The sequence below is a fragment of the Rhinoderma darwinii genome, chromosome 2, assembly GCF_050947455.1.
Source record: "Rhinoderma darwinii isolate aRhiDar2 chromosome 2, aRhiDar2.hap1, whole genome shotgun sequence".
Taxonomy (NCBI): Eukaryota; Metazoa; Chordata; class Amphibia; order Anura; family Rhinodermatidae; genus Rhinoderma; species Rhinoderma darwinii.
In genome coordinates this window covers 11,707,541-11,722,423 of record NC_134688.1, presented here as the reverse complement: position 1 = coordinate 11,722,423, position 14,883 = coordinate 11,707,541, and the positions used below count along the sequence as shown (strand labels likewise).

The following is a 14,883-nucleotide window of genomic DNA, read 5'->3' as shown; positions in this document are numbered from 1 at the left end:
AGGATTGTGTGGGGGAGTTCTTATTTCAATAAAAATATGTTCTTATGTCTCTGTGTTTTTTTAATATTTTACTAGCGCCTAGATTATGGCAGTTCTCTGTTTGACGATGTCCATTACTAAAGCGGGGCTTAGTGTTAGCCAGTAAAAAGGATGAACCTAACCCCCCATTATTACCCAGTTACCCATGGCCACCAGGGGTATTGGTAAGAGCCGGGTACGATCCAGTACCCGACCATCTGTAGTGACGGTCGGGCACTGGGGCAGCCACAGGCTGGTATTATGAGGCTGGGAAAGGCCAAAAAGCGTTGCCCAGGGGGGGGGGGGAACAGACACAAACACAGATTAAATAAAAAATGGCAGCCCCAGTTAAGTAGAAAAGGAAAACATTTTTTTACAAAAAGTAAATAAAGTAAATATAACATTTTATTGAATAAAAACACATAAATTAATTAAAAAACAAATAATCATGACACCTTTCCTTTAAGAAACAATCTGGGCAAAACTGATACACTGAACTATGTAGTAGAGGGTCTGAGGGGGGAGCGTGACACAGCGATTCAAAAAACACCAAATACGGGATTCCAGTATCATGCCCCGACGCCTAAAGACTTGCACTAAACATAACACGGTGTTCCTTTAATAAAGTAAGTCTGTTTTGCCCTGATTTCAGATAATGTCAAATATTGCTGTTTCTAATATTTTATATTTTTGTCCATAGAGGGCAGTATTATAGTAGTTATATTCTTGTATATAGGAGGCAGTATTATAGTAGTTATATTCTTGTATATAGGAGCAGTATTATAGTAGTTCTATTCTTGTATATAGCGGGCAGTATTATAGTAGTTATATTCTTGTACATAGGGTGCAGTATTATAGTAGTTATATTCTTGTATATAGGAGGCAGTATTATAGTAGTTATATTCTTGTATATAGGAGGCAGTATTATAGTAGTTATATTCTTGTATATAGGAGCAGTATTATAGTAGTTATATTCTTGTATATAGGGGGTAGTATTATAGTAGTTATATTCTTGTATATAGGAGGCAGTATTATAGTAGTTATATTCTTGTAGGTAGGAGCAGTATTATAGTAGTTATATTCTTGTATATAGGAGGCAGTATTATAGTAGTTATATTCTTGTATATAGGGACAGTATTATAGTAGTTATATTCTTGTATATAGGGACAGTATTATAGTAGTTATATTCTTGTATATAGGAGGCAGTATTATAGTAGTTATATTCTTGTATATAGGGACAGTATTATAGTAGTTATATTCTTGTATATAGGGACAGTATTATAGTAGTTATATTCTTGTATATAGGGGGCAGTATTATAGTAGTTATATTCTTGTATATAGGGAGCAGTATTATAGTAGTTATATTCTTGTATATAGGGGCAGTATTATAGTCGTTATATTCTTGTACATAGGAGCAGTATTATAGTAGCTGTATTCTTGTATATAGGAACAGTATTATAGTAGTTATATTCCTGTATATAGGGGGCAGTATTATAGTAGTTATATTCTTGTATATAGGGGGCAGCATTATAGTAGTTATATTCTTGTATATATGGGGCAGTATTATAGTAGTTATATTCTTGTATATAGGGGCAGTATTATAGTAGTTATATTCTTGTATATAGGGGCAGTATTATAATAGTTATATTCTTGTATATAGGGGGCAGTATTATAGTAGTTATATTGTTGTATATAGGGGCAGTATTATAGTAGTTATATTCTTGTATATAGGGGCAGTATTATAGTAGTTATATTCTTGTATATAGGAGCAGTATTATAGTGTTATATTCTTGTATATAGGGGGCAGTATTATAGTAGTTATATTCTTGTATATAAGGGCAGTATTATAGTAGTTATATTCTTGTATATAGGAGGCAGTATTATAGTAGTTATATTCTTGTATATAGGAGGCAGTATTATAGTAGTTATATTCTTGTATATGGGGACAGTATTATAGTAGTTATATTCTTGTACATAGGGGCAGTATTATAGTAGTTATATTCTTGTATATAGGAGCAGTATTATAGTAGTTATATTCTTGTATTTAGGGGCAGTATTATAGTAGTTATATTCTTGTATATAGGGGCAGTATTATATTAGTTATATTCTTGTATATAGGGGGCAGTATTATAGTAGTTATATTCTTGTATATAGGGTGTAGTATTATAGTAGTTATATTCTTGTATATAGGGGCAGTATTATAGTAGTTATATTCTTGTAGATAGGGTGCAGTATTATAGTAGTTATATTCTTGTACATAGGGGGCAGTATTATAGTAGTTATATTCCTGTATATAGGAGGCAGTATTATAGTAGTTATATTCTTGTATATAGGGGCAGTATTATAGTAGTTATATTCCTGTATATAGGGGGCACAGTATTATAGTAGTTATATTCTTGTATATAGGGGCAGTATTATAGTAGTTATATTCTTGTATATAGGGGTAGTATTATAGTAGTTATATTCTTGTATATAGCGGCAGTACTATAGTAGTTATATTCTTGTATATGGGGCAGTATTATAGCAGTTATATTCTTGTATATAGGGGGCAGTATTATAGTAGTTATATTCTTGTATATAGGGGCAGTATTATAGTAGTTATATTCTTGTATATAGGGGCAGTATTATAGAAGTTATATTCTTGTATATAGGGGACAGTATTATAGTAGATATATTCTTGCATCTGGGGACAGTATTATAGTATTATGTTGATGATTATGGTAACAGTTAATGAAAACCCAAAATTTAGTCTCCGAAAATTTGAATATTATATAAGCCCAATTTCAAAAAAGTGATTTTATACCGCTGCAGCCTGTGATTGGCCTGTGATTGGCTGCAGCCTGTGATTGGCCTGTGATTGGCTGCAGCCTTCACTTGGACTGAAGCGTCATCCCGGGAGGCCGGACTGGAAGAAGAAGCATGGAGTTCTCGGTAAGTAGGAACTTCTATTTTTTTACAGGTAGCTGTATATTGGGATCGGTAGTCACTGTCCCGGGTGCAGAAACAGTTACTGCCGATCGCTTAACTCTTTCAGCACCCTGGACAGTGACTATCTCCTGACGTCGCCTAGAAACGCTCCCGGAATTACGGGTGCACACACGTAGTCACCCGTAATTATGGGTGCACACACATAGTCACCCGTAATTACGGAAGCCCCATAAACTTCCATGGGCCTGCCCATGCCGTAATAACGGCCCGTGATTATGTGCGTTTTTACATTAGTGTGCATGGTGCCTCAGTATTACTGTAGACCTAGAAATACATAGGTCTAGCCAGAATGAAGAAATATTATGTTCGTAAAACAAATACGCTCCGCAGCACACATAACATCTGCGGACGTCATTGCGGAATTTTGACCCTCCATTGAAGTCAATGGAGAAATTCCGCAATGAGTCCGCAAAAAGTCTGCTACACGTCCGCAACAGCCAGTGTATGCTGCGGACACCAAATTCCGCACCGCAGCCTATGCTCCGCAGCGGAATTGTCCGCAACGTGTAAATGAACCCTACTAAAAAGCTGTGGAAGGCAATGGAGTAACGTGTACGCTGCGGATTTCCGCTGCGGACTGTCCGCAGCAGAATTCCAGAGCAATTCCGCCACCTCTGGTCATGCCCTAAGGCCTCATGCACACTTCCGTCAGCCGTTGTACGGCCGCTAATGACGGTTCCGTCAAACACGGGCCACACACACATGGATAGCTTCCGTGTGCAGTCCGTTGTTTCACGGACCAAATTCAATGAAAAGGCCGAGACTGTTCCGTCAAAAACGGGCAGGAGTAGGACCTTCACTAATTTTGACAGAACGGCCGCACGGTTCCGTTAAAACAACTGAAGTGTGCATGGCCCCATTGAAATTAATGTGTCAAGGTGCTATCCGTTGAAAAAACGAATAGAACTGTAAAGATAGGGGTAGGGAAACGGACAAGTGAGCCCTAATCCACCCGCCACTCTGTCCCTGCCTACTTGCAACGACCCGCCGTAGGCGACGGGGTACAACTGGGCGGCGGTCCCCATGCTCAGTAAGTGCACGAGACAAACATACAAGGGAATATAAAGGAAAGGGGCAGTTGCCCACGGCAACACCGTGAGCAACAGAGTGGTGAACGAGCCAAGTCAAACCAGGAGAGCACGAGGTACCAAACGCAGAGCAGAAGAGTAGTCAGAAAGCCAGGGTCAGTATGGAGCAGGATCAAATAGTAGGAGCTGTAGCTGGGCCAGGAAACCACACGAGAAGAATCACAAGAAAAGGAGGAACAGGAAAGGCAGGTATAAATAGACAGAGGGCGGGAGCTAACCGAGTCTGGCCAGGCTGCGATAGGCTCTCCCACTCCTAAGCCTGCCAGCCTGAGTGGTGGAAGCTGGAGTCAGTCTCAGAGAGATAGACTCAGGTGAAGACTGATTACCTATGGAAGTTAACCCCGAAGCTGTGCCTGGCAGATCCTTTACAAGCACCCTGACTAAAAAAAAACTGAAGTGGGCATGAGGTGTCTTTCTTAACCCTTTCATAACCACTGGATAGTTTGCAGATAAAATTGTAATGTTCCCTATACTCCCTGAGACAGGATGAGACATAAAAAAAATGTCATAAATGTATCTCCCACAATGCACCAGACCCTGAATCAACAATGAGATCTGATGTTTTAACGCCTGAGAGTTAACAGGAACCCAAAAGAATGCTGAATGCAGCTCTGGATATGGCATTATCACACTAGATCTCCCAGCATTTCCATTTTTTTTTGTATTGTCCCTTGAAATGGACATCAAAGGGGGCTGGGCCTATGCAAATTTGACCAATAATTAGTGTTTCTGGGTGTCCTTGAGATTAATGGCTTTCGGTTTTACAGTAGATGGTAGAAAAAAAGTTAAAGGAACTTTTAGTATATTTTTGCAAACAATTTTCTTGCTCCAATGCATTTGAAATAAATAAATGAAACAACTTTGTAAAAACTCTCTAAAAAATTCAACTACCATTTTAGGTATACAGCTCCTATGCTGAGCTATGTGGCTCCGTGGTTACAGACTACAAACAATCTCCTTTGTAGTCTGATCCTGCGATCATTTGCTAATCCATCAAATATAGCTGCTGCACTAAAGATCACCGCACACAACCATCCACACTGTAAAATGTCTTTTTTATAGGAGCGCACACTCACTTACATACTCACACCCACAAATATATAGAAGGATATGCCCATTGTTTGTGAGGCCTTTACCCTGTAAACCCACAGATAACACTTCATGATATCACCACGTTTGGTCACTGCGATTCAAAGGGAAACTTCTGCAAATATAGGGGGAAAAAAAAATGGCTACCACTCCCTCATGCTGGAGTGTGGCTTTTTGTTTTAACCTGAGGGCCCAAAGAGTTATGGGGGCCCACAACTCTTCACCTATAAATTAAACCATACATCTTTACGGCACTGTTTTCTTATACAAAGCTTCAAACCCCCTGCTTCCCATCATAGTGAAGTGATAATATCCTGAATGCCTGCAGTCACCACTTGGGGGATCTCAAACAGATTTATTCAACTTATATTGATTTCAACAGGAGCTGTAAAAAATCCATATGAGGTGAGCTCCCCCTAGTGGCAGGTTTAAACAGTCAGGAAAAAAAAGGTCAGTCTCCGACGACCTGGCCACTGTTACATAATACAGATGTGTCATCCAATGAGTGTGGACTGTAGTGACAATTACCACAGAGATGCTGCACCATGTGACATGACATCACTATGGATGAATCATCAAAATATACTGCTGGGTCTAGATTCATGCAGTTTCATATTTGTTATGCCGCCCCCTGGTGTTCTTTTAGTTACCGTTTCAGATTTTCCGCTAATTGTGTCAGGGCTGGTGGTCACACATGCTCAGTAGCTCAGTCCCACCGCGAGGATCCTCTTGTACACGGGCAAAGGAGTGATTCCCATTATTGTGCAGGCAGAGAATAAAAACCAGAGCACTAGAAGCAACTTCTTACTGACACTGAGCGCATTAGGTGGATGATCTGGGAGGGAATCAAAAGAACAGCAGGGGGTGCCATAATAAGTATGTAACAGTAATATCTACACACGGGAGCATACATATATAATTTAATTTTTATTTATTTTAAATATTCCAATTGAAAACGTGTTGTATGTTTTTGGTGATCTAACAGAGAAATCTAATATTTATTTGTGTGACAAAAGCTTTTACTTTTTTACTTTACCTTTACCCTTTTCCTGTAATGATCCTGAGTTACATCATGTATTCCAGAGCTGCACTCACTATTCTGCTGGTGGAGTCACTGTGTATATACATTACTTATCCTGTACTGATCCTGAGTTACATCCTGTATTATACTCCAGAGCTGCACTCACTATTCTGCTGGTGGAGTCACTGTGTACATACATTACATTACTTATCCTCTACTGATCCTGAGTTACATCCTGTATTATATTCCAGAGCTGCACTCACTATTCTGCTGGTGGAGTCACTGTGTACATACATTACATTACTTATCCTGTACTGATCCTGAGTTACATCCTGTATTATACTCCAGAGCTGCACTCACTATTCTGCTGCTGGAGTCACTGTGTACATACATTACATTACTTATCCTGTACTGATCCTGAGTTACATCCTGTATTATACTCCAGAGCTGCACTCACTATTCTGCTGGTGGAGTCACTGTGTACATACATTACATTACTTATCCTGTACTGATCCTGAGTTACATCCTGTATTATACTCCAGAGCTGCACTCACTATTCTGCTGCTGGAGTCACTGTGTACATACATTACTTATCCTGTACTGATCCTGAGTTACATCCGGTATTATACTCCAGAGCTGCACTCACTATTCTGCTGGTGGAGTCACTGTGTATATACATTACATTACTTTTCCTGTACTGATCCTGAGTTACATCCTGTATTATACTCCAGAGCTGCACTCACTATTCTGCTGGTGGAGTCACTGTATACATACATTACATTACTTATCCTATACTGATCCTGTGTTACATCCTGTCTTATACCCCAGAGCTGCACTCACTATTCTGCTGGTGTAGTCACTGCGTACATACATTACTTATCCCGTACTGATCCTGAGTGACATACTGTATTATGCTCCAGAGCTGCACTCACTGTTCTGCTGGTGGAGTCACTGTGTACATACATTACATTACTTATCCTGTTCTGATCCTGAGTTACATCCTGTATTATACTCCAGAGCTGCTTTTACAACTCTGCAGTCTTCAGAGCTAAAATCTTTCAGCATTCTCTTCATGTTTAGTGTCTACACAGAGTAAAGCGTGTGTACTAGGCACTATGCAGTCATCTGATGCAGAAACAACAAAGTGCTGCCTGTATTACAGTAGCACAGCTAAGCTACTAGGGGGATATCTGTCTACAAGCTTGCTGACTGTTTCCAGTAACAACCAGCAGATTGTAATTATAAAATGTAACTTAAAAAGGCTCTGTCACCACATTATAAGTGCCCTGGATCTTCTACATAATCTGATTGGCGCTGTAATGTAGATAACAACAGTGGCTTTTATTTTGAAAAACAAAAATTTTTGAGCAAGTTATGAACAACTTTAGATTTACGCTAATTAGTTTCTTAATACCCAACTGAGCGTTTTTAAGTTTTGACCAAGTGGGTGTTGTAAAGAGAAGTGTATGACGCTGACCAATCAGCGTCAAACACTTGTCTTCATTCATGTCCATACAGTCCATCTGTACTCACAGCACAGCGTTATCTCGCGAGATCACGCTGTGCAGTGTAAGTCCCACAAACTTTACCGAAGTGTCGGGAGTGTGAATAGACATCGCGTCCTGGCTGGAGGTGATGTCTATTCACTCTCAAGACACTTCAGTAAAGTCACTGTGGGAGTAAGTGACAGTACAGCGTGATCTCGCGAGATCACGCTGTGCTGAGTACAAATGGGCATGAATGGAGAGAAGTGTATGACGCTGATTGGTCACTGATTAGTCACTGATTAGTCAGCGTCATACACTCCTCTGTACAACGCCCACTTGGTAAAAAGTAAAAACACGCCCAGTTGTCTATTAAGAAATTTATTAGCATACATCTAAAATTAGATTAGATTATGTAGGAGACAGGGCATTTATAATCTGGTGACAGGGACTCTTTAATTAGTACAAGATAAATTATGTAATTTATTTACAATGCGACTCTACTTCTTCTGTAGATTATATCTATGTGTAATAGCTGGATATTCTGGGCAGTCCCCTGACAGAGAAGATCATAATATAGGAGCCTGATATATAATATGAGACAGCCTGCAGTTACATTATATTGATCTCAGCGCACATCTGAGTAGCTTCCCTGTCCTGTTCCCTCCTATTAAGGGTATGTTCACACGAGGGCGTCCGTTACGGCTGAAATTACGGGGATGTTTCAGCCTGAAAACATCCCCGTAATTTCAGCCGTACCGGCATGTGCAGGCGCTTGAACGCCGCGTCAATTACGGGCGTAATTAGCGCTGCTATTCATTGGAGTCAATGAATAACGGCTCTAATTACGGCCAAAGAAGTGACAGGTCACTTCTTTGACGCGGGCGTCTATTTACGCGCCGTCTTTTGACAGCGGCGCGTAAATATACGCCTCGTGTGAACAGACAAACGTCTGCCCATTGCTTTCAATGGGCAGATGTTTGTCAGCACTATTGAGGCGCTATTTTCGGGCGTAATTTGGGGCAAAAACGCCCGATTTACGTCCGTAAATAGGCCGTGTGAACATACCCTAACACTGCTAGCACTAAGACCTGGCTCCATCCCTGGAGTCCCATATAAGGATAGCAGGATATTTCCCTGAAAATGTCTTAGTTCCTGTTCAGTTTTGCAAAGTTTCCAGTGACGCTTCCCACATAGGAACAGCAAGCCACAGTGATGAATGACTTCAAGGACCTGGCAAAATCCTTATTTCATAGAAAGCCAAGGAACCCAATCACCCTCCACTTCAGATAAGGTAAAAAAAAAAAGTTCTTATAGAAATGTTAATTTTTAAAAAAAAATTACAGATGTAGCAGAGCTAAGTTTGTCACATTATACTGACTGTTCTTACATAGGACTGCAGGGAAATAACTAGTAAATTATCACGGTGCACAAAAAACACAGTAGCTTGACCAGTTCAGCTCTGCTACATCTATACTATAACATGCTTTGCCTTGATAGGGTGGATGTGACAAGAGAGATGTAGTAAACTATAAATTATAACTTTTTGCATCCTGTTTGTTGCATTGATTATTATATTCTTGTCAGTATCTTATAATGTGATTGTAGAACGGACGGAAAATGTCGCAATCACAGATGTTTATACAGATGTAGCAGAGCTAAATGTGTAATTTAAGTCTGCGTGGCTGCATTATTTATAGTGGGATAGAAAACTTAGTTAAGATAATGCAGGAAGTTTACTGGCAGTCCTGTGTAAAACCAAAGATAGCAGGAGGGATTGTGTCAAGTAACAAACTCTGCTCTGCTGCATCTGCATATTGTTGGGATACATAATTTTTGAATGATGCTATCTATCTATCTATCTATCTATCTATCTATCTATCTATCTATCTATCTATCTATCTAATATCTATCTATCTATCTATCTATCTATCTATCTATCTATCTATCTATCTATCTATCTATCTATCTATCTATCTAATATCTATCTATCTAATATCTATCTATCTATCTATCTATCTAATATCTATCTATCTATCTATCTATCTATCTATCTATCTATCTATCTATCTATCTATCTATCTATCTATCTATCTATCTATCTATCTATCTATCTATCTATCTATCTCATATCTATCTATCTATCTCATATCTATCTATCTATCTATCTATCTATCTATCTATCTATCTATCTATCTATCTATCTATCTATCTATCTATCTATCTATCTATCTATCTATCTATCATCTTTCTATCTATCTATCTATCTATCTCATCTATCTATCTATCTATCTATCTATCTATCTATCTATCTATCTATCTATCTATCTATCTATCTATCTATCTATCTATCTATCTATCTATCTATCTATCATCTCCGGCCATCTAGACTTGTAGTTCTGCTGCACTCGCTGTAGGTCCGATGGTTAACAATGTTTAGTATGTGACAGTCTCAGCTGAGATAACAAACCCCGGCAGGATACATTGTAGCAGAGCTGTGGAGAAGATAAGGATCCCATAGATAAGATGTTACATGCAGCCACTAGTGGACACTTCTCTGGTTACACGTCATTATGATCCGTCTCTTTAAGAGCTGATTGTGTATATATATATATATATATATATATATATATATATATATATATATACAGTGACTGCCTATGTACATCTTGTAGCTGCTGTCATGTGGACGCCTGTCTGCAGCTGCTCCATTATAACACTGATTCAAAGGGAAACAGAGTTACCATCGTACATTCAGTCATAGACACTGGATATTGGACCAATTTGGGTTGGTCGGCTGACAATTTAATGTCCATAGCCCACCATTAATATTAGACGGTCAGCAGATCCTACCGATATCTATCTATCTATCTATCTATCTATCTATCTATCTATCTATCTATCTATCTATCTATCTATCTATCTATCTATCTATCTATCTATCTGTCTGTCTGTCTGTCTGTCTATCTATCTCATATCTCTCTCTCTCTATCTATCCTTCAACTATTTTTCAATATACCTGGGATAGAATTATCCCTGTGTCAGAAATGCGCAATCTTTGGCAACTTCTTCCTACATTAAAAGCAGAGGTTTCCGCAGACAGACCCCCAGCGATCAGATCATTTTTAGGGTATCTGTGTAAGTAAAGTGGAATAACGCTTTTAACTTGAGTGATGATCTTACAACCAACATTATTAGAGGTCATGGTTTAGCCTGGCCGGTCATCCTCGGGGAGGTCTCACCAACACCTATGGTTACTATTACTAAGTTCGGCTTGACCTGCGCTGATTTCATTATCGGCTTAATAAGGATCAAATGTTTCTTGGTGTTATCTAACATTACATACGACCACCATCATTTCTAGTACTACTACTGTTGAGTGTAAAGGGTGATCGGGAGGGAAATCCTGTTGTGGGGGGACAACAGGCGTTTGTTTTAGAAGGATGTGAACAATTGTTTTGGTTTCCATCCAAGCAAAATCTTTGGGCATTCAGGTGCCGAGGTGAAATCCACAGCCCATTCTTATCACCATGTCTGATATCAGGAGAGGCTTCTCCTATGTGATGGCGCCAATGATAGTTGTAACTTGTCCTTATCTACCGGAGGTAGACGTAGGTGGGTGTTGATCTCTGACTATGGGACTCTTCTGATCCCTAGGGACTTTGACATGTTTTAGATATGCTATAGGTCACCATTCTCATTGTCTCCATTCTCCTCCTCCTGCTCCAAAGACTTGGATGGTCAAACTCCAACCTGTCCACTCGCAGTTTCCCCAATGGGAGATGTTGGGGGTCAGACAGATAGTAGTCCTTGGGGCTATACCAGGGAGTGGAGTCTATAGGATTATCTGCTCTTCACCTTTAAACACCCCCCCCCCCCCCACACATGCACAGGGATATGGACAATCACAAAAGGAATTCTCAGGTCGCTTCCACGGAGCAGTCAGCAGCTGTCAGCAAGAAGACAGGAAACTCGAAGTACGGTACAAGAAAAGATCGGGGCTGGCGGAGTACTTGAAATCATGGGTCAATAGGCTAAAATGCTCAGCCATAGGCTGAGTAAAGTCTCATATACACGACCGTAGCTGGGTGCACGGTCCGTGATTACGGCACGGATAGGCCGAGGAGTGTCATCCGCCGGGCTGTCCGCTATTATGGACCGTGCACACACAAGATGTGCATTGACTTCAAGGAGCCCGGACTGCAATTGAGAACCGTAAAATGAAAACCACAATCGTGTGTATTAGCCCATAGGATAGAATGTTTCCTATACGATCCACAATTGCGGATAGTATGTGGCCGCAAAACTGTATGTAGTATGTAGTGCACACTGGCCCTTTAAGAGTAAAGAGAAAGCAGCGGCGCCAGTAGGAAGCAGTGGAAGACGTTGGCCGCAGCAGACAAGTAAGACCAACTTTGGGATGGGCATGGTTACCTTAGAGCTGTGGCCATGCCCTGTAGAACACAGCGTAGCGACAACCTCAACCCTGAATGGAGTGATAGAATTTTCGGCATCGTCGCATCTTAGAGCAATAATGACGGAAAGTTCTCTGGTAACCTGTAAGTCTACAAGTCACAGAGAATGGAAACCACCTTAAAAAATTATTTTCAGTAAAAGCAAACGGTGGAAATTACTAACCATGTAGCCGGTGTAGCAGAGCTGAGTTATCTAGTCTTAAGCAGAAAGACGACAACCAGTCATTGCATGTTCCCGGCCGGTAATACCATAATTATATCATTAGACGCTGTAGTCACATAACAAAATGGCTTTAACGTGAAATCACTTGGTGCTAATTTAATGAGATTACGGCTCCACATGTGACATGGAAACCACCTAATTCATTTAGACTGTGCACCTATCCATCCAGAATTTAAGGGGAACACCGAGCTACAGTATAGAGGTGGTAGTGTGCAACCCTGTGGTGTAAAGTGGTGGGGAACCATAGAGGCGGCTCAGGGACCAGCACTAATAGACAAAGACCCAGAGATATAAAGACTTGAGATCAAAGCTACAGAGATCAGAGATCCAACCAGAGATGAAGGGGCCTGTAAAAAAACCAAGAAGAGATCTGAGAGATATAGAGATCGCCAAATACAGAGACCAGAGGTCAAAGCTAAAGAAACAGGTTAATGTCAGAGCCGGCACCAGAGCTCAGATATGGAGAGGACAGACATGAGTCAGAGATAGAGAAGAACCCAAGTCCAGAGTCCAGGAGGTCTACACCAGAGATCAGAGGTATAGGACACAGAATAGGGATATAGAGTCCAAAGAATAGGGATACAGAGACGATATCTCAGAGAAACAGAGGCCAGAGCACAGAGATACTGGCCCATAGCTCTGATATGCATTGACTATAACTCCTAGGCCCAAAGACCAGGGCACAAATATGAGTTTAGAGATGTAGAACCCAGAAGCAAGAGCCTAGGTCCCTAGACCTGTATTTAGGAGACATAGCCAAGTGCTCAGATATATAAATACAATAGCTAAGAGATACAGGACCATAGCTAAGAGATACAAAGAGCATAGCTCAGATATACAGAGACCATAGCTCAGAGGTACAGGACCATAGCTCAGAGAAACAGAGACCATAGCTCAGAGATACAGAGACCATAGCTCAGAGATACAGAGACCATAGCTCAGAGATACAGAGACCATAGCTCAGAGATACAGGACCATAGCTCAGAGATACAGAGACCATAGCTCAGAGAAACAGAGACCATAGCTCAGAGATACAGAGACCATAGCTCAGAGATTCAGAGACCATAGCTCAGAGATACAGAGACCATAGCTCAGAGATACAGGACCATAGCTCAGAGATACAGGACCATAGCTCAGATATACAGAGACCATAGCTCAGAGATACAAAGAGCATAGCTCAGAGAAACAGAGACCATAGCTCAGAGATACAGAGACCATAGCTCAGAGAAACAGAGACCATAGCTCAGAGATACAGAGACCATAGCTCAGAGATACAGGACCATAGCTAAGAGAAACAGAGACCATAGCTCAGAGATAGAGAGACCATAGCTCAGAGATATAGAGACCATAGCTAAGAGAAACAGAGACCATAGCTCAGAGATACAGAGACCATAGCTCAGAGATACAGGACCATAGCTCAGAGATACAGGACCATAGCTAAGAGAAACAGAGACCATAGCTCAGAGATACAGGACCATAGCTAAGAGATACAGGACCATAGCTCAGAGATACAGAGACCATAGCTCAGAGATACAGGACCATAGCTCAGAGATACAGGACCATAGCTCAGAGATACAGGACCATAGCTCAGAGATACAGGACCATAGCTCAGAGATATAGAGACCATAGCTCAGATATACAGAGAGCATAGCTCAGAGATACAGGACCATAGCTCAGAGATACAGGATCATAACTCAGAGATACAGGGACCATAGCTCTGAGATACAGGGACCATAGCTCTGAGATACAGAGACCATAGCTCAGAGATACAGAGACCATAGCTCAGAGATACAGAGACCATAGCTCAGAGGTACAGAGACCATAGCTCAGAGGTACAGAGACCTTAGCTCAGAGATACAGAGACCATAGCTCAGAGATACAGAGACCATAGCTCAGAGAAACAGAGACCGTAGCTCAAAGAAACAGAGACCGTAGCTCAAAGAAACAGAGACCATAGCTCAGAGATACAGAGACCATAGCTCAGAGATACAGAGACCGTAGCTCAGAGATACAGAGACCGTAGCTCAAAGAAACAGAGACCATAGCTCAGAGATACAGAGAGCATAGCTCAGAGATACAGAGACAATATCTTAGACATATATAAATACCATAGCTCCAAGATACAGGACCATAGCTCAGAGATATAGAGACCATAGCTCAGAGATACAGGACCATAGCTCAGAGATACAGAGACCAGAGCTCAGAGATACAGGGACCAGAGCTCAGAGATACAGAGACCTTAGCTCAGAGATACAGAGACCATAGCTCAGAGATACAGAGACCATAGCTCAGAGATACAGAGACCATAGCTCAGAGATACAGAGACCATAGCTCAGAGAAACAGAGACCGTAGCTCAAAGAAACAGAGACCATAGCTCAGAGATACAGAGACCATAGCTCAGAGATACAGAGACCGTAGCTCAAAGAAACAGAGACCATAGCTCAGAGATACAGAGACCATAGCTCAGAGATACAGAGAGCATAGCTCAGAGATACA

The 14,883-nt window shown here is 40.8% G+C and overlaps 1 protein-coding gene across 1 annotated transcript in view; it reads left to right on the top strand.

Moving 5' to 3' along the window:
• The first annotated feature begins 8,884 nt into the window (after window positions 1-8,884).
• The window catches only part of LRRC32 (leucine rich repeat containing 32), a 30,539-nt gene continuing 24,540 nt past the window's right edge, over window positions 8,885-14,883 (top strand). The window contains exon 1 of the mRNA XM_075849932.1: window positions 8,885-8,982. The gene's annotated coding sequence lies outside the window, so the exon portion shown is untranslated. The remainder of the gene's footprint in view (window positions 8,983-14,883) is intronic.